Source organism: Chelon labrosus (assembly GCF_963514085.1).
Source record: "Chelon labrosus genome assembly, chromosome: 10".
In the NCBI taxonomy this organism is placed as follows: domain Eukaryota; kingdom Metazoa; phylum Chordata; class Actinopteri; order Mugiliformes; family Mugilidae; genus Chelon; species Chelon labrosus.
In genome coordinates this window covers 28,351,642-28,375,915 of record NC_140360.1, presented here as the reverse complement: position 1 = coordinate 28,375,915, position 24,274 = coordinate 28,351,642, and the positions used below count along the sequence as shown (strand labels likewise).

General features: G+C 41.6%; 1 protein-coding gene across 1 annotated transcript in view; it reads right to left on the bottom strand.

Annotated features, from left to right (window-relative positions):
- agrn (agrin) overlaps positions 1-24,274 on the bottom strand; it is a 246,976-nt gene that overhangs the window by 205,960 nt on the left and 16,742 nt on the right. The gene's annotated exons all lie outside the window — the stretch shown is intronic.

Genomic DNA, 24,274 nt, shown 5'->3' with positions numbered 1-24,274 from the left:
ACAAACACTGATAAAGTGCTGTCTAGACAGGCGTACCTATGGGTTTTAGTTTTTTTTTTTTTTTTTACTATTTCCATAATGGAGACTTGCAAGTGCCACTAAATGGTTTTCCATTGTACTTCCACTGTAAAGCACTCACACATGATGGCAAAAAAATCATCAATCATCTTAATTTTTCAAGGTAAAGATCTATACTTGCATCTCTACAAGGCTGACTGCAAGCATTTGTCTTACTGGATCACAACAGCACTGCATCAAGGCCCCGCACTTGGATGTTGTAACTAAATAAGTATTGATTTTTGTTCTTGCATCGGATAGTCGTTTTTAGCTGATGTTGTTGGATTGCTCAGTGTCTCCTAAGGTTTTTCTGGTTATTTATGGCAACACCATATCAGTACAGAAAAGAAGGAGCAGAAATAAAGGTAGACCAGCAACATGACGTGCTTTTATTGTTAACATTTTTAGTTTTTATCATTGAGATACAAAATAATCTAGAAGAAAACATCCACCTACTGATCATGACTGTGATAGATGCTCTCTTCGCTTTGTTTTAGGTGAAGAAAAAAGCACAACTTGCCAGATTATTAGGTACACTAGTGAAAACTAATGCATTCTAATATAACAGTCCTGCACTTGCTATCAGCTTCATGAAGATGTAATATTCACCATTTATTTAAAAAAAAAAATGTGTTCAATATCAGACTATATAGTCTGATATTGAAGAGGTTGAACAAATTTAGAAACCTAAAATATCTCCATCAATGTCTCGATGTCTGGATTTTGCAGAATTAGTCTTGGACCTGACTCAATTTTGTGCTGCCAGGTCATTTCCTGTTTATTTGGACTAATTATGGCCAGAGTAAAATCTATAGGAAATTCAATAGGGATAATAAGTGGTCACAGTCAGTGGGTCTGTGTCCCTGTTACAGAAAATATTTATTCCTCCATAGGTCCCACTGGACATGAAAAGCACTAACTGCAGTCCAGAGAAACTCCATTTCCATCCTCTGCTACTGTTTGGCGACCATCCTTCAGCTCTGTGACAAGTCCTGAAATATTCACAGCCTGGGGATCAGTTCACCAACAGGCTCTACTTGGCATTACGCGGGAGCCACAGTGGTCACCTTCCTTTGTCATCCATATTTCAAAAATGCACTGAAGGCACTGCAGAAGCAATCCAGAATGTGGATGAGCGCTGAAAATCACTCCCAGAAAATAGATCTGATAAGACTTCAAAGAAGATAGGTGGAAAAGATAGCAGCCTTAAGACAAGAGTCGAGTTTGGAGCAAATATTGTCTCCTGAAAGTTTTACTCGAATCCACTTCTAAACCTGGTTTGCCTTGTTTGGTGATACAGTATCAAAGTACAGTGTGAGACAAATGTATCAAGGTCAAGGTGTCTTTATTTGTCTCCGTTGGGAGAAATCTGTCTTGGGCAGAGGAGTCTGCTGCTCCTGTGTTTGACCTAGGACGCACAAGTAACAATGCAGGATTCATCTGTGCTGACTAACGGTGAGCATGAATCCAAGGACAAATCATCCACCTTGCGGAAAAGCTCTTGACCCGTGGCCCAGGCTGCACTTTTAGTGTAAATTGTTCCAGAGGCCAAAGAAGAAGGAAGAGCTTCACCTCTCCCTGAAAATACGGCGATAGAAGGAAGGGACGGAAAGAAGAAAGGCAGAGAATGGAGATTGTCAGAGAAGCTCTTAGTTTATCACCGGCCTGGTGCCTTGATGAAGAGATACTCTGCAGTGGGAAAACAGCCCTAGACAAAACAAGACAGCTCTCCTTTCTGTGTTGCCACTCTCTTTTCCAGCCAGGAGTGATATCCATCCCTATCCATCTAGTGCGGGTCAATGCAGCAGCTTTCTAAAGCCTCTCATCTAGTAGACAAGAAGTGACTGTGAAGTAACCGAAACAGGTCTACTTGAGTCTTACATAGCGCTGGCGGAGGAAGATAGGGGAAAGGGCCATAATCTCAGTATTAGGCTGAGTCAGTCCTCTCTTGGAGCGTTCAGAGGTAAAGCCATGTACAACACAGAGGTGAAATCCTGAGAACGGTTTTAAAATTCATCAAATGAAAGATGAATTCATTCATTCATTCATTCATCTTCTGTAACCGCTTATTCCTGTTATGGGTCGCAGGGGTCTGCTGGAGCCTATCCCAGCTGTCATCGGGCGAGAGGTGGGGTACACCCTGGACAGGTCTGCAGTCTATTGCAGGGCTGAAAGATGAATTTCGCAGTGGAATTTTAACTTGATGAGATCTAGCTGTTTTAAATGTGTTTTAAACGACACTTGCAACAATCTATTAAAAAACAGACGTCTGAAGATATCACAAAGTAAGGAACTTCATATGAAAAAAGCTAGGACATTTTGTTTTCTTATCAGCACAGTCTGGCTTTTAGCTGCAAAACTTAGATGTGTTTGGTCACACAGTGACAATCTGATTGGCTCTCATGAGTCACAGTGATACTTTTAGTGAGTTGATCTCACAGGAAAAAGATACCGTCTCTGTTAGGATGCGGTAAATCCCACCCTCCTGCATGTCCCACTACAGTGACGCAGTCTGACTCTGCACATACAATCTGAAATTATACAGCACACCTATATACTAAAAAAGTAAAGTACTATGCTGGGGAGATTCACCAAGATCAGACCAATGGGTTCAACGGCACTAAGAGTAATCAAGTTCCCAAGCAATCTTCATTACACAGAGAGCACTCAGCTTTATTGAGATTCAGGGAGAGGAAGGTTTCTGGCGCACAAAAGGGATTTATTGATTGCACTTAATGCAATAAGCATGCAGGATCCAATGCAACAATTTCATTAGATTTTTTCTTTACTGCCGCGCTGAGGGTGCTTGGCTGAAGATGAGGATCTGGGATGCAGGCAGTAAGGACGATAGGACGAGCTGACACACCACATACACTCCCTACGAGAACATTAATGCAAGACTCTCTGTTCAGCACGTACTGCCCGAGCTTTCAAATGTTCTTCTGCAGAAACATCAAATTATTTTGTCACTGCTCTTGTGAGAATAGTCTTGTACAGGACGTAGCATAAATCTAATACTAATAGTGCCTATAGTTAGAATGCTCAACTTAATAAAATTGTTCTCTGCTTAAGAGAACAGCTTGACTTTGAGTCATAGCAGAGCAACGCCAACTAAAAATGTATCTGCGTACATCTGTTTTCAAGAAATTATTCAGGAAATAGATCAGAAAGACAATGAATCTATTGAGAATAGAATCATCAGTTTGTCCTTGAAGACTCGGAAAATGAAAAAGGAGACTCTTTAGGCCTGACAGCTACAAGTGCTTTGACGAAACATCCAGTGTTCAACATAAAAGAAAAAGTCGACGTCCTGGCCGTGTCATACAGAGCTTTCTGTGCGGCGGGTTGAATAGCATTTGCCTTTTTTACATTCAAATCCTCTCTATTCTTATTCAAGGCCAGCTGGCCCTCAGGACCAAGAGAAAGGGAGATAAATAAACAGATCTGGAGGAGAGGGGGTGAGGAGGAGCAGGCCCAAGATGACAGTCAGCCATGTGTTCCAGCTGTTGGGTCGTCCTTCTCCACCACCCCCAACGTGAACAACTAGCCAGACAACCCCCACTGACACTTCTGTCAACTCTTCTTCCAACCCTCCCTCCACAACACCCCTTCCCTTCAACCCACCGGGATAGTCCCCTCGCTGACCCTCTACTTATTGGGTCATGGCAATAAATACTGCGTGGTGGCTCTCCAGAGGCATGTTGACTTCAACTCACCCCCTGACACCTGTGCAAAGACTGAGGAGGAGCATGATGCTGCTGTTGAAACAGTGAGGACTTGAGCAAACGAAGAAAACTGGCCTGACAGAAAGAGATCAAATACAGTAATTCACTTTAAAAAGAAAAAGAAAAAAAAACATTTCTTGAAATGATTTAGGCCTGCTTGCAAGTGATTTTATGTTTCAGTGTCTACAATTCTCCAGTTGGATCATATGGGGCTTATAAGAGAATGCCAAAAAATCCTGTGGCAAGGGAGCATCCAGTTTTTATGTTGATAGGGGTTTAAGACCGTGACAGAAGAAGGGAAGGGGAAAACGGAGGATGCCAAGTGTTTCAACTTTCAAATTCAGGAAGCCAGAAAATCCGAACCATTGTTGGGGCTTTCCAAACGGCCCTGTAATTAAATTAGGATCACAACAGGAGCTCCCACAGTCGTCTCAGCAGCAAAAACATTCATTAGTTCATCCTGTAAGTTAGTACCAGTGTTCGGCAGCCACTGTAAATGTCAATGTTCAGTTTGTTCTTACTAGAACTCGGCGGAAAGAGTCATCTTTTGCACTGGCAGTTTAGCAGTGTTATTTCAAAGTGTAAGGATGTAAGAATGAAAGAATAAGTCTACCTTAAAGAGGTGGTCTGAAATTGGTTACAGTCATCGTCTTCTGGTATAAACGCAAAGAAAGAAGTGCAGCCTTAAATAATGTATAGTGCTTAACACAGACTGATGAGGTACAAGGGGAGCCTCGAGGATGGAGTCAGCCTTATAAGTAAGCTTCAGTTAAGTAAGAATTCTCACATAGTACCCTTCAAAATGTACATCATGCATTTCCATACTGAACACAAATACCACACTTGTGAAATGATGTCTTTAAATGTGCATTCATTTACAGGCTTAATGCGAAGGAATGTTATGCAATATTCATTCTAGCCCTCGTCTCAGGTCAGCCTTCATTTACTGCTGTGGGTTGACTTGCTCTTGTATTCATCAGGCTTGATTGGGCTGCCAGGAGCATATTGACCCGTGCTTGACACTCTCTCAAGACGTATGTGCTGAGTGAAACGAAAGGACCCACAGTGAGTCGGTATTACCGAGACGGATGGACTCAATTCATTTGGACACTAAGCACACACACTGAGGGTTTGTTCTCTTCTCTTCCCCCGGTTATTGCGGTAACTATTTTGTTTGAGTTACCGCAGAGTTATGAATGAACACAATCCACTCTGGGTCACATGACAGTGCACCACGGTTATCGCGCACCAGGTGTAAAGGCTTCTGATGTTTTTGGGGTCAGTGCTCCGATATGTTATCAGTTACAAATCACAGCCATATTTGAGTTGCAGACAGGAGAGAACACAGTCACAATTTAGGATCAAAAAAGCCTTTCTGGAACCAGTGATGTCTTTTGAGTCAAAATATTCAAACATGATGGCCTCACTCATGATACTGAGAGGTGTTTTATGTTTGAACGCTCCAATTTACAAAGAAGAAGCCTACAGATTGCACTTGCTGCTCTGAGGGACTGTGTTCCTGATTGGGTTAAGAACTGGACTATGACTAAATTAAGAATTGTTTAGAGTGTCCAAGTACCAGAGTGCTCGACTGAAAGTTTGCTTGCATGACAGTCAGCTGCCTTGCTCGAAAGAACTGAGCTAAATTTGACAAGAGTAATGTGCCACTGTTAAATAAATAGAAAGACAGATGCCAAGATGCATGAGGGAAATAGCATACCCAGCCCTTCCTCTTCTTAAATAGTGCATGCCATTCATCTCAAACAATAAACTAAAGCACAGCTTAGCCTACATCGCAGACAAGACAGCTCACAGCAGCAATGTGGGCACAACAATGTACTTCATCTCATTTAGCCTAAGTGGAGTGGCAGCACAGTGTATTAGGATTCAGTCCAGTTTGGCTGTTCACATTTTGAAAACAACTCCGTCTCCTTTATATATACTATAAATTACTTGAGACTTACAAAAAAGCTCAGCAAAGATTATGTAATTTAGGATAAAATGGGTGCACTAATCAGTGAATGGTTTTTATACCATTAAGTTGTTTGGATGCTGTTGGCAAAGTTCCCCTAATTGCAATGCAATTAAATACTTGCATGGAGTCTATAGCAGCAGCTTTATGTCTTCAGAGCTTGAGAAAGTAGTAACATGCGGTGTCTCATTTGTCTGTTGCCACACCACAATGGAAAGATCAAATTTTAACTGCAGCAACAACTTCAGAAAAATGTGTTTATCCAAGTCAAACAAGCAGCTTAAATGCTTCATTTACTGAAACATCCTGCTGTAATGTAGACAGCAGAAAACAGTGCATCTTGAAAAGCAATCTCATTTTGTTCTTCATTGCACAGACTTGCATAAATCTTCTCTCCCTCTCTGGTACTAAATAATTAGGTGTTTTATGATGTATTTTGTGTGCAGTATCTAGTTCATCCACACAGGTGTGTGTGCGTGTGTGTGTATGTATGTGTGTATGCATCTAGTGGTGCGTAAAATAGACCAAACATGCTGACAAAAACTGAGCTTTTTTCCAAACGTCAACTATGACAGATTTATAAGTGTTAGCAGTATTAGGTCTAAAAGTGGGCGATGTCAAGCCCTCACAGGTGACATTACAGCAGAATTCATCTTGTCATTTCACTGTCTCGGTGTCAGTTATGACTCAGCGTATTTCTGTGAATAAACCTGAAAAGTTCCTTAGACTTTCTCAAACTGCTTCAAGAGAAATAAATCAGCCTCAACCTCTGCACGGGTTTTACTTCACTGATACATCAACACAAGGTTCATGTTGTGTTTTTGAATGTGCAACCTGCATGATATTAAATCAGCAAAGGTACAGTTATTATACAAGAACAAGTAACTGAGAGTGTTCCATAAATGCAGTGTGAAAAACGAGATAAAATTAGAAAGGGATTTTAGTTAAAAAAAAATAAAAATACTGATAAGTGCTTTTGTACCTGCGAAGCCTCTTTCTGACACACCATCTAACTACTGATTAGAGTGTGAACGTCACTGCATGCATGTGTGCATGACTTGTGGTTCCCACAGACTGCTAGCCTAGCCTCAGGAAGTACCTGACCTGAGGCCCCAAGCCTCCCCACTTTCCCTGCCACTTCAAGGGTTTCACCTTTGACCTCTGGCAGTGAGAACTTTCATGGCTTTGTGATCTTGCTTCTCTCATGCTCCTTCCCTACTTTGCTCTCTTTTCCACATACTTTCCCTGTATGTGCGTGTATAAAGGAACAAACCTAGTTCTCAGATAAAAGGGGTAATTGCTGAGATAGATTTGTATCTAGCCTGCTGGTAATGGTGTGTTGAGAACAGACAAACCCTGGCAAAAACATCTAAAAGATTGAGAAGTTTCTTTTCCCTTATAATACGTAAATTTGACCATGACCCACCAGTCGCTGCAGTGTATGTAGTGTTACACCAATTTTGACGTCACGTGACTAATCCGAATTGGGTCAAGTTGGGATGGTAGACTGGAATGGCAGCTTGACACATTCACAAACATGCAAACACACACACATGCATCGTTATGCATTATTCAGAATATATCTCTTCCCCTTATACACACAGCACAAAGTGTCTCATCAGAGCAGCACTGAGCCTCTTGGAAACTCAACGAGATAAGAGGGTTCATCAAGCACGGACTTTCCTAGTCAGGCGAAGGCATAATTGAAATTGGGGTCAGCTTGAGAGACTTGTATTCAAGTACTTCTATTTTTACTCTTTTCGGTGACTGAAAAACTTTACCTTCCAAGTAACTGACTGATAAATGGATTCCAATCAAAGAAATGTGGGAAGGCAAACAACCAATCTATGTTTTGGGGCATTGTGGGAGCAAAACCTTTATCATGGAAAAAATAATTCCTTGTTCTACCCATTCTCATCATCAAGTATGTCTTTAAGCGTTTTAATTAGTTGGTGCACGCTGAACCCATTCACCATCATGTCACTTTTCTGCAACTAGAATTGTGTAGATTGATATTTTTCAACTCTGAAACTAAAATGAATCATTGTTGCACTCATAGAATGGTTTTGTCATTACGTTGCACCCCCATGACAAACAAGTCTGTGTTAGTATTAAGCGTAGATCTTTTAGCCTGAGGGAGAGTATTTCAGATGGGGAAAATACACTGGATTCAGACAGAAACAACAGAAGACAAAAAAAAGAGACATGAGTGAACTTGTAGTAGCAGTATAATCCGCCCTGTCAGCTTGCTACAATATCTTCCTGATGAATCAAACTGATTTCAAGTGTCCTGTATGTGTCAGTGTTGATTATGTGTGCATATTTGTGTGTTAAGTGTGTGTGCGGCAGTGCCAGTAAGCTCCTCTAGATGAGTTCCCGGTAGCATGACACAAATCAATCAGTGAGTCGAAACAAGAAAAAAAGATGCTGCTTTAATTCACTATGAATGCACTGCAACTGCATGTTTGCATTTCTTAATATGACATCTCACGTGCTGATGATTCAACGGTGCTGAATTTGCACTGCAGCAAATGACACTGAACTACAGTAATGCGCAACGGCAAAGCTGAGAGGTTTTATTGAATATGTCGACAAAAAAGCCTGCCTGCAGGGCTCTCTACGGGATACGGAGTGAAGGAGGGAGCGGTGGAATGAGAAAGGATCCCATTGTTGCAAAGGAATAAGAGTGCAGAGGCACCCTGACACAGGTATTCCGTTAAATAAGGCCAGCATTGTACAGAGAAAGCACGCATACTGGCACAAAAAATGACAAGAAGCGGGAAACAGCCACACAGGGATTCCGATACCTGCTTGAATTCTGACCTTGGTACTCAGTGATTTTTTGCAGAGATTGGTAAAATGGACAGTTCAAACCCCTTTTAAAATATGCACTTCGGATTCTCCGTGTTCATTTTTGCTTTTAATTATGAAAAAGTTTTTAATATAAAAAAAGATCTATTTTTTGCAACTTCTCCAAAGTCTTCTGTGTCAATAATGTCATCCCTGTTTTTGTATTTAGTATTTGGTATCCTTTGACTCCTTGTCCCCATTTATATCTAAACATTTTGTGGCTCTTGACAGTAGTGTTATCCCAGATAATATGTTGGTAGCAAACACTGGCGAAAAATCTGAACAAGTCTAAAACTGAGAGGAGGGACATAGATACTCCCTTTGACCCAAGGCTCTTGAGCCGCATACTTCCTATTTCCTGTATATCTATGCCCGGAAGAAACTAAACAAACTTAACATTAACACGGACTTTGGAGCAGCAAAGGACTCCCAAGGGACCAGTCTGAAGTTGCCCCCTGCCTCCACTGCCCAGGTCCCTGTTGCATTTCCATTATAGCATTCCATTCTTCTTGCTATCCCCCCCAATGCCAGGCAAATGGAGATACAGTGGCATTGATTCATTTATTGTGGCCCCAATGTGCTTTTCTCTGGCTCCTCAGCAAGCGGTGGCTGTGATCTAATTACCAGTGGAGAGATGAAGTTGTCTCCTGGAGCATAGCTGATGGGACCATTCTTCTTCTGAATAGAAAAGAACGCTGATGCTCACATCAAGTCAGCTCCTCATCACTGAGGGGCTGAAACTAATGCAAGAGCGCATTAGTTACAGAGATGCCCATTGACCATCGACTGAGCAGCTTAAACGATGAGGCTGCATTGATCTCCATCAGTGCTGGAGAAAAGCAGCCACTGGACTACTGCAGTCTCTTCTCCTCTAGAGAAGAAAGTCACCCTCACATAGTTAAAGGACACAAAGAACCCTTATTGAAAGGGCTCCAATCAAATATTTCCCGTCAATTGAACTGTTCCCAGGAAAAACAATGTTATTGTATTTTTACAAGAATGCCTATTGACGTCTTCCAGAACTGGACCCCAGGGGGATATCCTCTGGCTAGGCAAGTGTCAAAGGTCAAACATGCCTCATGTCAATGAGACAGTAACAAGGCTTACTATATACAAACCCTGTCCAAGTCCATGTCACACAAAACACTTCACATCCACTGTGGCTGCATTCCTCTGGCTTGTCCCTCAACAAACAAGCGTATGCACCTTAGGAAACGGCTTGACCTGCTCCAGCCAAAGTCTGTGCTTGCAAAGTGCTTTGTCTTGCCTCTTTTACAACTGAGACAGGACCACACACACACTGTGGCCATGACCAGTGCTGGTATTGTCCACACGGTTGCTAAGGTGCCTTAAAAACAGTGCTACACGGGACAGATGATGGCCACAGTTGTTTAAAGCAAATGAATAGCCTGGCATCACAGCTGATAATAGCTTTGCATTGACGTGATGTTTATTGGGAGGGCCGGGCTGTTTGGAGGTAAAAGCAACATTTGGAAGAGCTAACTTGAGAAAACTTTTGCACAGGCACTCACACATAGCTTGATATACTGTCAACACAAGTTATTGTGCTGTTTCCTCATCGCTGCCTGGTGGTAATGAACTTTCAGGTACAATTACAGTTGACGGCATTAATTATAATGGCTTCCAGCAGACATCATGCGTGAGAATCCAGACAAAATCCTTCTCATTAGGTATTCAAATGAAGGGGATTATGAAGGGGATTCAAAAGCGTTTGAATTAAGTCAGCCATGTAAAATGCTTCTAATCCTTTTGTCAGACACAGCGCAACACTTTTGTCTTAAATTAAACTCATGATGAATGTGTCAGCTTGTGTTACGATTCAGCAGTGAGAAGAGACACTTCTGTGAAGAGCATTTTACAAACTAAATGGACGGATGATTCTGTCAAGAATTAAGACTCGTGGCCGCATAAATTTAAATGAGATACTGAAGAAAATTCAGAGCTAGAAGATGATTTAAGTAGTTGTATGCAAGTGACAATGCCTGTCTCAACATATCACAGAGAGGCATGCTCTAAGGTTCATTTTCAGTGCTATCTTGGACACATTTTGTGTGGTTACGTACACTTGAAAAGACAAACTGTTATTGCAATGTTAGGGGTTTTAAACTTTGCTGAGAATGCAGCACTCAAAGCGCATCTTGTTAAGCCAGAGAAGTGAAGGGCATTTCCTAGTAGAACAGTCTCCCAGCTATATTTTGAGCATGACTGAAGACACAAAGTTTGTTTTGTGGTAGTCAAACCTGACAAACAAATATATTTTCTATTTCCATCACTTGTTGATTAAACTGAAACCACTGCGGAGTAGGGGAAAGAGAGGAAAAAAGCTGATGCAGTTGAGAGCTACAAGGAGAGCAAACAAGGCAGAGGTTTCACTGATTTACAGTCTGAGACAAAGCCTCCTAGATGCCTGCATTACTGTTCATTTCTAATATCATTAGGATCATGTCAGACAATGTCATGCTAATGAGGGTTTAACATGACAATGAGGTTTTCTAAGTGAGCAGCCGAGGGAAATGCAGTACTCGCATAATTACACAGCAGTGAGCTCCGTATCTCGACTTCACCATGATCGCCAACATTATACCTGTCATGGGTTTGATTCCAGTGAGGAAAGGTGTTTTCAGGCGCATAAAGATTTGCACAGAGCAGAACGGGCTCTACACTTAGTTCTTTGTTGCATGTTTAATTAACAAACTGTTCCAGATGAATCTAATTATATTAGCATATGAAAACTGCAATAAGGGAAATGAATAATGCAAGTGGGGGAGGGGGGCTGCACCGTTGTAGATCTTGGCAATCAACCAAGGCCAACATGTTTCAGAAACTCTTGCCCCGTGATAAAAAGGAAAGAATGCTGCTGCGATAAAAAGCAGAGCTGACAAATAGGAATGTGTGTTCGCAATAATAGAGCATTTAAGAGTTCATAACAGACAGGGTAAAGTTATGACCTGAGAGGATATCTGAATTAGCGGCACCGTGTGAGCTTTCTTCTCTTATCTGCCTTTTTTTGACCCCAGAGCTGTAGCTGAAGGTTCGCCGATTCCAGCCACAGCCAGCACAAGACGCCAGCAGGTGATAAAAGATAGCAGGACTGAAACACATCTTAACAGTAAAAACCTTTCCTAGAAAGATTCCAGTGAATTTCAACATCACTGTAGATATGATATAAACATATTTTCAGAGTGCATTACAAAGATTTCCCCTGCAAACAACAAACAAGATTTGCAATTATCAAACAAAAAAATCTACTTCCAGGTTAAGCCAAAATGACTTAAACTAGTAAAAGAGTGACAAAAGCAACTGAATTTCAAACAGCAACATAAACACCATGATTCGTCTTACATTTGAGGGCCTTTATATCATTGACTGTACATAAAGATGGACAAAAAATATGCTTGGCTTTACCTGACTTTGCTTAACTCCTGGCCAATTCAAAAATGGGCAAAGAGCTGGAGCATAAGTGGTGACGGGGTCATAAATAATTTCCAACATAAGAAAATTTAATACAGATGAGTTATAAAACCCCCAAACTGTTGTCATAAATTGGGTTTTTGGAGCTAGGCTTAAGTGGCCATTTGTGCAGACTTTGTAGAAAGGATTTTTTTTGGGCTACTCAACTTGGCTCTCTTATAAGGAAGCACTTTCAAGATGAATTTAATTGTCAATCTTAATCAGATTTAAATTCTATTCAAAGATGTATTTATTTAGAGACAGACACAAAGTTTCTCTTAACTGATACAGTATATCCAGTGACCTTGAAAGTCCTTAAATAGTCTGAGGCAAGTAGTTCTTGACTGGATTATATTTGACCAGTAAAATTAACTTAATATTAAAATAAGGGATTCTAACTTTCTTGAACTGCCCTTTCAGCAGTGTATTTCCTATCTGTATTTCAGCAGCGACCTGACAACATCTGCTCTGACAGAGAGCATATGGGTGTTGTGATTTCATGGATGTGGGATACTTCTCTTGATTGGAAACATATGGCCGTAGGAAAAGCTATAGGAAAAGCACATAGACGCGCAATTTAAACAGCTGTCTGTCTCTGCAGCAGTTCAGCATAATGTAATAAAAGCATTTCAAATGAAAAACTAACAAACTAACAGGTGTTTCCAGGCTCCTTTCATAGGATGAAAATATAACATTTCCTCTCTGAGCCTTGGGTTTTTTTTAACTGGGACCATATGTTTTAAGGGTCTGCATCTTATTAGGTATAATAGCTGCCAGCCTATATTTGGCTCTGGTTTGCAGTGCTTCCAGACACTGAATCAGAAGTACAGAGGTTTAGCGAATGCTTAAGCACATTTACACTGACATGAGTGGAGTGCTCTGCTCCCACACATTACAGCCAAGTGGCTCTGGACTACGCTACCCCAAAACCTCTTCTTCTCAGTTTTTCTTTCCCATTCGACTAACTAGTTAACCGTCAATACCACGCAGAAGCAAGTTGACGAATTAGGGGGAAATTGGTTGGGATGCCCGCTGGAGGGGTGCCAAGCTTTTCCGAACCTTCGGGTCATCTCCACACGGAAAAGGGAACACTTCCTGGGTCAATTGACAGGATGTGGTGGGAAAGAGCCACTATACGGCAGCTGTCGAGAACGGGATCCTGAGAGGCTGGGGGTTAATAAGGCTTGGCAGGGGTGTTCCCATGGTAATTGCCATGGTTACCCAAGGCCTCAGTCAAAAGCTAGCCGCGGGCAATGCTAAGTCACTCTGGATGAGAAGGCTGAACCACAGGAGATCATTGAGACATGGTGAAATTGACGGCCTAAGCAATGTCATAAACTTTACAGGCAATTAATAACCCTGCCACTGTGCAGGGCATCAGTAGCCTTTATAGTCTCAGATCTGTTGTTGCTGCACCATATGGGATGTGTTTCATTAACAAAAAGCAAAATGAAATTTAATTTTATAGGGGGGCCCTGGTGATGGATAACTATAGCTGAAGGAGCAAGCGCAGCACATTATTACGAGCAAGAGCTACTTATAGAAGACAGCGGTTAATACAGAGGCCGTGATGTTTTATAGTATGTACTGAAGTGTTTCAATTAAAGGGAACATGACTCTTTCCATTTTAGCATGGCTTCACCAGAGAAATCCCTTGCAGAAGTGTACTTTACAAAGTATACTTTGTTCAAGGAGAATTTGTAGGATGGTATTATATTGTGGCGGCAAATACGCTCACTGCAAACCTTTTCTTTTATGAATGAAGAAGGTTCTGCATTTATAAACTGCAGTGGGGTTGAAAGCGGGTACACGAAGTCAGAGCATTAGTTCAGGTTGGATATCAGTTAACAAGTATCTCAAGTCACTGAAACCATTTTCTTTGAAAACCAGACCAATCTTTCCCAAACATACAACATTACTATAAAAGGTTTGTTTGGGGTATTATTTATTCATTTGATGCTTCCTTCAAATTGTATTTGCAGTAGCAACATTCCTACAGTATAAAGTCATAATTTCTCAAAGACAGGGTTACAAAAACATGTTCCAACCCTTGGATCATTTGTATGAAGATGTCTCTTTTCTCTGGATAACTAAATAACACTATCCCATAATGATGCAGACACCAAAGTAAGTTCAGTAGAAGAAATGTTCTACATAAACATTGATGATAGACTACCAGCATCAAAACAGCAACAGCTTGTTTGCTTAGTGCTCATTATCAACGTTATCAATGAGACAATTTATAATAATATAATCTGACTCTTACTCTTGAAATTGCAACAATTAATCTTGCTGCAGCCGAATGCTGCAAATTCAAACATTCTCATAAGGTTTTTGGAAAGCCACTATGACAAATGAGGTGAATCACTAACCGAAATAAACATACAGAAGACAAAGCAGCTTTAGGAGCAAATGGTACATGAGTAAAGTAAATTAGAACACTTCATCACAAAAAACACTTCTAAACAGTACATTCCAGTCTTTTGTGAAGCTCCACAGCTTTTAGAAAAAGCAGAAAGGCAAACATTCTCTCACACTCACTGCCTCCCTATCTTCTTGTATTGTGCGGATCTCAGTACTGTAGATCCTCCAAGTACAGAGATTAGCTGCAAACCGTTGAAGAGTTTGCATTCTTATAAAGAAATTCAACTTTTAGTGAAATTATGCAACATATGAATACAGTTGCAGAGCTCCCTCTGGTCCCATAAAGAATTGATGTGGAATGTTCTATAACTGGGGTGACTAATCTGACAGGAGATGAGACGCCTCTAAACCCGAAGGAAATTCAAGAGGTTTTTGAGGTTTAGTTGTGCTGGTTTTGTCTTTTGTTCTTCTGAGCAGTTTGTGTTTGTAGCCCAGAGGCATACTGGACGGCGATCCACTCTACTGTCTGGGCTGCAGTCCAGGCTGGTGGTGGTTGTGGATGTTTCGGCTTTGGGCCGTCACCCCCATGGCTGAACCAGAGCCCTCCAGCTGCTCATTACTGTGCAGTAGAAGTGGGAAGGGATTGCTTTACGAGCCCTGGGAAAGTCAGGACAGATTCTCTGCCCACTACAAGCTACGCAAACCAGTTACATCAATAGTGAGCCTAGGGACACATGGCTATCCCAGGCTAATCCCAATATCCAATTTAGAATGTTGAGAAATGATAACCAGATGTCAAAGGCTTATGTTTCTCCAAAATCCAGCGGGGAACAGAGCTAAGGAGGTCATGGCGTACACCAGACGTGAGACCTATCCTTCCAAATGGATCTGACTGAGTTAACCTTTTTCTTCAATTCTAAGGCAATAATTCCAAAATTTATTTTTATTATGCACACAGGGATTGTTAGCAGTGTGACAGAAGGAGCAGAGGTTCTTACTGGGTATTTAAACAGTCAGGAATTTTGTTTAGTCTAATGTTTTAACGTTTTAATGTTTTTTTTTTTTAAATAGTGTTTTCGATGCATTACAGTATTTTTTTCACAAATTAATGACTTCATTGTACGCATTCCACTGTTTTTTTTTTTTTTCTCGATCTCCAGAATTCCCAATAGCATCCTCAAAAATGAGCTTGCAATTATCACGGCCTATAAAAACTAAATACATAAGAACACAGTATGTTAATCAAACACCTCATGAATGTTGGGGTGTGTCAGATGAAGCTGCTTCCCATCCTCAACATGTGTTGTAGATGCATTGCATTCTGGTCTTTTTTTTCTCTCATCAAGCATATCTCTATGCTACATCTACTACTGTGTAATACTGACCTAATCCGTTTAGTTCATGTACATTGAGGCACACTGGCCACTCTAGTTTTAGAATTTTGGCGTCAAACACTGAAAGCCATTAATATACCAACTGCTAGATGTGGCTAGATAGTGGTTATATGACAAGATGAAATTTCAGGACCCGTTACGACCTTGCATTAACATCCATCCGAGGCAAACCGAATCCAAGTGACCAGCATACTTGCGTAAACACATTCAGGACACATTGATGACGCATTTGAGTGATTAGATCTCACAGCTTTGGAAGAGATCTGCGTCACATTTGATGACATTCCTTTGGTAGTGTCTTGGGTCACCTACTCAGCAAGAGTGCTCTAGTGTATGTGATTAATTATGGGTACAATCATACTGATGTATAAGGGGCCGCGTGGAGCTGTGTTACGTATTTCCTTTATTACCAAAGATCACTGCGTCACTAGCCCAGCTGTGAAATTAGGGTGCATATGGACGCTACCAGGATTCTGTTATAAACAGAGCTTTGTGCAGGCAGTGAACTAGGGAAGGATGGAGATAGATCAATAAATAAATTAATAATAACTTAACGTGTGTGCTTTCACTGACTGAGAGAGACTTCACACCTTGTTCCAGAATATGTATCATGTCCCCAAGTCATAAACACACAACAAACATCTGTTTGCGGTTCTGATACAGCGGTAGGTAGCCATCCATTAGAGAGAACAGATGTTAGAATATTCCACCATGGTCCAAATAATGTTGAGTTCAAAGCGTGAAACAGAGATCAGATCGGAGTGCTGGCTGGGGACGCATGTTGAGGCGCAGTTTAATGCCAGATGTGCGCAGGTTGGTTGTAAATGCAAGGTCTAAACAGAGCCTCTTCTCACTTATCAGGAATTCTAGTTCTTTCTGTTAATTCACCACAGACCTCTGCTATGTTCTGTTTTACTTTGAACATATCTTAAGCTGAGACATATTTATTGCCTCAGTTCCCACCTGCCAAAGCAAATACACAGCATATTATAACTGACATTCGGTGTAAATTTTGCTTTTCATTTCACACATTCAGAACCTCTAGCGTACCTTTGAAAGCAAACGCTTTCCAACACAGTTGTAGCGGTCATAAAAATACATAATATGATGTTTGCTACACGGACATCCAGCAGTCTGAGACAAACAGGGTTGTCGTGATTCACCCTCTGTTCCTGGTTTTGACTCACTAACTCCTGTAAATCATTAGCGAGCTGCTTTAACGAAAAGGTTGTTCACCTCTTCTCCCTCCCTCTCTCTCTCAGTCCTGCCCTCCTAGCTTCTTATCACCACCAATTGACAAATCCAAATGAGCAAACACTGAGTCGCTGCACCTGCATTTCCGACCTTCAATCGCAGCAGTCTCTGTTCAGACGTCTCCCACAGCACAGTGAGCAAACATAATATGCTAAGAGGAAGTGAACTGAGAGCGCCTACCACTGAGGTTGGGTGCATGGTTTACTGTGAGGAGGCCTGCTTGACCAAAGGCCAGTAGATCTTTGGGTGTGCCTCAGGTCTGTAATCTCTGTATCAGATGGATATATTGATCAGCCAATTTAGAAACAGTTCAGCTGAACAGAAGGTAGTATGGAGTCAAGCAGCGTCTTCACTATAAGTTGCTAACTAGTATTGAAATACATTGCTGGAAAGTGAATGAACAATAATCCCATTATTTTCCATTTTCAATGCTACTCATAACTAGGTAACTATCAAAATTAAGGTAATAATAATGCATTTACGTAAATTAATTTTAACGGCACTAATCCTTTTAACACACAATTATGATCTGTTATGACCTTGGCCTGAACATAGTTTAGGAGATCAGGAAGTGATCAAAGCAGCAGTAAGGCTGTGGAAATCAAGCAGAATTACTGCGGAGGGCAGCAATATGCTCTGCAGTGTCTAAACTGCCAAAAATATTTGGCATCATTTTGATTTGTTGCAATAAAAATGCACATTTGTCCACTCCTGAGATTTAAAAAAAACGTGTGATTAATATGTATGAATGCATGTCAACTATTAAACCGTGGGATTAATACTTTAATCTATTGACAGCCCTGCTCATACCATAATCCTGTGCCTAGCAACCATCATGTGACTCATGCTGTTCACATCTGTTTGTTTTATTAGAATTTTTGACTCCCTAACATTTTAAGGTAGACAACTGGGCTTTTGAATAAATAATCCACAAAACGACCAGCAAATGTCCTGTCCAAAGGAAACTATGCTTTAAAAAAAGCATCACATGACACTGTAAGGATGCACATTAAGTGTGATTTGTTCACACCTTTACAGCAACCACAACACACTCTTCTTTCCTCAAGATGCTGTTCTTGACACTGAAGAGAAAGAAAAGTGCATGGACTACTGTGAACGCTTATTTAGTGTACTTCTGATCTGGGGCTGGTTGTATCATTTGAGATTATGAGAATCTTAATGCTCCAGCATACATAGATGTTTTACATGCATAGATTATATGCTTTGTGGGTGTACGAAATAAATACAAATATAATAAATATAAAAAGTGATCCAGTTTGGACCTGAAAACCTGAACTCTCTTCAACCTTGTCTATTTGCTTCCACAGTATACTCCCAATTTCTGTGCGTTCCCACACTGAGCAGGTAAAGAAAAGAATTTCTTTCTTTTCACTGCATATCACTCTCTGGAACCAGTACCTCCATCTCAGAGTTCTCCAGCCTCAATAATGTCCCATTTCCCTCACTCCCTCCCTCATCATCCATTCTCCCTCCTGAGAAAACACCTGCGTCCTTAACACGGGTTTTTGTAAAGACCTCCATGTTACAGGTAGCAATTTAGTGAGCGTGCAACTTCAATCAATTTCACTCCTGCCGTTTGATGTCGGGAGAATAAAAGTGTGCACTGGTCATATGGGCTACGCAGGCTGTTCCACGGGAAAATCATCCATCAAAGTCAAGATTACAGTAGCTGTAGATTGATAAAAGGTCTCAGACATAAAGGAAGAAAAACATTTAAGATTAGAAAAAACTAATTGTAAGATATGGTTGGGGAGCAAAGGGGTCTCTATCAAGTGGTGGCCATCTTGAAGTAATAAATACAGTTTTTGTTAAATGCACAACAGTAATGATTATTAGATTAAGCATGTATCAGTAATGCGCTGAAAGAATCTGGTAATTGTCCAATACTGTGCCAAAAACGATGGGTGACGGCTGGACCATGCACTTCCTGATACCTGAGAGCAGGGTTTGAAGTTTGAAGCCATACCAGAACAGGGCCAGTGATGCACTGACACATGACAATACACTCACAAAACATGAATGGAGGGAGGAATTTGAGTAATGTCCAAAAGTCAACAGAGGTGCAAATACTCAACTAAATGGCCTCCTCGGGTTTCATTGTTAACTTTGCCGTTACTTATTGCAGGAACATTATCAAAGATCGCTGCCTTCCCACCAGGCCTCCACCTTCCACGAAGCAGTTAATAATAAAATAGCAGGCAGGTGACTCACAGTAAAGTTTTGTTATGTCTGGCTATCTGCTGAAGCATGAATGTAGTCTATGCATCATGTTGAGGTCAGGACAATGATGGGAAGAATCCGAGGACAAGGGTCAAATAGTAGGAGCAAAGGTCTGAGATTGCAGGAGGCTTGGCGGTAATGGAGCCAAGGTGGTGCGGAAGCTGTGAAGATAAGGAGCAAGTGCCGCTTTTCACACTCCGGTGACTGTGTATGGAATGGAAGTTGAAAAAGCGTGGAGCTGTCTGTAGATGAAAGAATAAAAAAAATAACTAGAGGAATAGGAAGCACTGAAAGGGAGAGACAACAGAGGGAGACAACTGGCAGCCATACAGAGCTCTGGGGACCAGTTTATAGGTTAGGTACCTAAGTCAAGGGTGCCTCAGTCATGGATGTAGAAGGGATTCGAACCAGTGACCTTACAACAACCAGGGGTGGAATAAATGGTATAGACACAGGTGTGAAGTTGCCTGAGGGTACAGATTTTGACTCCTCTGTCAGGTAAAGCCCATCCAAATCTATGAAGGCAGTGGTGCAACTGCACCGGTGGGAGGCAGTAATGCTCTTAACCGTACCAAGTCTACTGTGAAGAAGAAGACCCTTAGCCTGGAAAGCGTGACAGCCTATGCTCCTTTGAAACAAAGAAATCGATAACAGCGCTGCAAATGGAAGTGAAAAATACGAGAGCAACTTAAATCATATGGACACTGTTTGGGTTTAAAAAGTCAGACGAGTACAAAAAGATCCTCTGCTAATTATGTTGGGACGACTGTGGTTGCCAGGGGTGGTGATACAAGCAATCTCTAAAACATCAGGAAACAAAAGAATGCATCTGCAAACACTAAGTGACACAACAAGAATCAATTGGACTCTTACAGGATGGACTGTGAAAGACTTAATGAAGCTAAGAGTACAGTAATAGCTGCCATTCAGCTGCCATATGAGTGCTTTATCAAGGGTTTATACTGAAATTATATTGTTACCAATGTGTGCTTTCAGTAACACCGTGATAAAAATGATAGATCCAAACTGGCCGGCCCAATGACACTCACTAATGTAATGAGAAGGTGGAGCACAGCCATTGTTTTTGCCTCATCAGGCTTTATTTTAGCAATGCTGACGCATTACCAGGTCTTAAGCTAGTACCATTTCCTCCTTGCATTGCTAGTCTGAAATGAATAGCTAAAAATATTTTTTAGAATATATCATCCTTTGGATTGAAGTTTGCTTCCAAATATTAAGAGAAAATCGTGAGATTTGTTTCTCAGATTTACCTCCTGAAGCTCGGCAACCTGTCCCTCTTTTAATCCCTGAGAGTTAAGACTTGTGGAGAGCCTACTTTATAAGTAGCCTTGTCCTCTGGCGATGGATCCGTGCCAGCAGCAGCAGCCTTGCCACTTATTCTTCTCGAGCTCTCTGCTATGTGCTTAGTGTTCACTTGGGCTCATCCCCAGCCCTGTCCCTCGCTCTAGTTCCCATTCCCCTCTCACTTGGCCCCACTCTCTCGGTCTCAGCACAATCAAGTGCCCCCGTCAGCAATGGGCATTTCATTACCTAAGTGCCAATTCCTTAGCAACCGAGCAGGTACTAGAGCACTCCACCGAAAGCTGCAAACTGAATACTAATGAGACGGCTCATGTTAGTGTCTTAATCCACACTCGGTATATGGATGTGGATAACATAAACTGCTCAATATAAATAATCAGGTCTATGGCTTTGAACTAAATCGGTTTCCTTAATTTCCTTAATTTCCTTAATTTGAGTTTACATAATTCTGAGCAATGTCCCTCAACAAGAAGTTACATATTTCTTTATTCTTTTATTCTTATTTCATTATGTTCATGTCTAGTTCATGCCTAAAATGCTAGTGCTACTTGTGCATGCTTGCGTTCAAATTCTGCATCAGTCTGAGAAGCTGTCTGGCCTCCCTGGTGCATGCATACAGTAGAATCAAATCATTCAAAGAAGCCAGACTCAAAACATGCCACAGTAATTTAAAAGAGACAGAAAGTTTAGACCAGCACCGTTAATCGGGTTAAGCTTATTCAAAAGTTGACTGTTGTTTGCAGAACTTGACTCCTGCTGGCAATTTCAATGTACCTTTAGACAAACTGAGGAACTTCAAAAAGTTTTCGAGGCATTTTATGGGGGGTGGATCAATATGTCTAAGTAGCTTGCTTATATAAATTCAATGTCTTTCTGGGCTTCAGCCAGGACTTTGAGAGCGCAGTCTTTCTCTGCCAGTTTCTTTGTCCCGTAAATGTCCCTTGTAACTTGATTAAACGTGATTGATAAGGACACTTTCAGAGTCCCTGGCCCAACAGACACTTTAAGTGCATTTGTGTCACTGGTAAGAACTGCACTGATGTTGAACCTCCATATGAAAAATAGATGTTCCTGGAGTTGGAGGGAATGGATTTTCGATCCACAGACATGCAAGGAGCCGGCCTAGGCCTGCTACGTGTAGGTATCTTGCCCCTCACGCAGAAACTAAAAAGGGCTGACTGTGACTTTGCACTTCATAGCTATAGGATCAGTATAGCAGCTAGACACAGGTCCTTCCCGTTTGGTCCACTGGGAAGAGCATTTCTGGAGAATTTAGGAAGATTTCTCAGTTCAAAGGCACCTGTGCATCTTTCAATAATGAATTATAAAGGTGTGGGTAAAGTAAAACCCCTGACACAGCCTCCCACACTTCGTCTGCTGCAGTCACTTTGGAGCGACACACAGATATCCACAGAGGCGTTCCTCATAGAACCTGCCTGTAGCACTTTCTCAACCCTCACTTGGCAAATCCAGGTTCAAGCATTTGTGTCGGGACGCATCCACTCTGCTTAAGTGTCTTTAAGCAAGGCAGTGAATCGCTATCAGCTTTGGGACTGCTACTACAACTAAACCCTGACCTCTGACGTGTAGTCGAGTGAAAAAAAGTCCACAAATTGCTCAATAAATAAAATACATTAACTGATCTGTTATTAAAGTCTAACAATGGAGCATATAAATGACTTTCAAAACAAGATAAAAAGGGGTTAATGGTTAATTGCTAATGGTTAATGGTTAATTCTTTGGCTTCCCAGTGCAGAAAAACATCTCCCTTCCCCCAGGCTAGTGACGAGGGAAACGGCCGTCGTCAGGTAAAATGACCCTTAATGCCTCCTGAATAGAGCGGCTAACTTTACGCACCCGGGTCATTAGGGAGACAAAAGGGCAGGCCAAACAGCAGGAGTACATCCCCCAACTACCAGCTACGACACCCCCTTCCCCCCAAAATCAGAGAGGGACTCCAAATGTAGCCTGTCTGTGCCCCACGAACACCCCGTCTCACGGTGACTCTCCTCACACTTGAGACTTCTGTGAGCGACAGAGCAGAACAGGACACTCCCAAGTTGGAAAGGAATGAAGTGGATAAAAGTGGAATGGAAAATTAAGAGGGATGTTTGCATTTGGCTGCTGTTCAGCTGAAGTAGTCTGAATGACTGGAACGTGTGTTGAAACTGATAATAACCCTGCACAAACACCCACCACTGCCATCAGTTAGAGACTGACAGTCATCACACTGAGCACGTTAATGATGTTTGCAGATGACTCGGAGACCAGGAGAGGACCTCAAGGACCACTGAGGAGGAGTGTCTGAAAGGAGCTTGTGTGCATTTCCCATTGACGTGTTGTACATGCACATAAAGCCGGGCGCATGAGCACACAGAGACCTGTCTCGCTTTACTGTCTTCAAATGTTGAATAAACCCGTGGTCCAGACATCAAAGTGGCTTGGTGTTTGTGCATGCAAGCATTTACAGTGCTACTGAGTGACCACACAATTACTTGAACACACATTCACCCAAAGCCAGGCACAAAGCCAGGACTGGAAAGCGCAAAATTCCGGCGCTGCACAACAACAACATGCAAACTCTTCCTCTGAGGCGGGTGGAAGGGAGTACAGTACAAAGTTGTGCTAGCTAGGAAATGTCTCGGTTTCCGTTTTCCAAGTTTACACCAATGGAAGTGTTTTATTCTATTTCCCACTTTAAAAATAAAATACATAATTTGAAAAATTACATCTGTGAAACAGAAGCCACAAAATGTATTTAACAACTCCTCAGTTAATTGTTTCAGCATTGATTGTTATTGTTATATAAAATCATAGTTTGTGGTGAGTTTTCAATTTTGTTGTGGAACAACTACGTGGGAGTCAATCTAGGAATGAATAAAATCCTGAAAAGACTTTCCCCCATATACCAAGTCTTTGACAAGCAAATAAAAACTGCTTGAAACTTAAAGTCGCTGCTAAAAATTGCTTTTTTCTTTCCACTGAGCGCCTGTCACGTCCGGGGTCAGGTTACTCTGCCACGCAGGCCAACAAAGGGAAGCAGAACAAAAAGGAGAAGCGCGAGCTCTGGCAGTGACTTCTGAAAGACCCGGTTCACAGAAAGCAATAATTTCACCTCATTTAGAATGAAATCCCCGTGAATAATCTGCACACATGAGAACCTGTCTCCCTGACCCCCAAAGGGCAGGATAAAGTGTGCTGGGCTGAGTGCATGTGTGTGGGATGTCCATAAACCCACCAGGACGGACCGCTATTAAGGATCTGGGTGGTTATGTTAGCACAAACCCGACAAGTGATAAAATATTACAAAAAATCAAAGGTGCAGGAAGATGTGGCAGAAATGCAAGGCAGCCAAAATGAAGAAGAAACCAGATTAGTCCCATTAACATCATGTCTTGTATGTGTCTGCGTGAAAGACAGCGAGGACAGCCGTGTAACTAAATAAAAGCCGCATTCCTTTTTTCAAAGCTCTCGTTACGCTTTGACAAGGAAACCACAACAATACCCTGATTCTTCAGAGTTCCTCCAATCCATGAACTTGAGTTTGCTGTCCAAAATTAGTGCAGTGTTTTTGCTGCCCCTCATCTCAAAGGGAGAGAGAAGGAGGAGCTGGTGATCTTTAA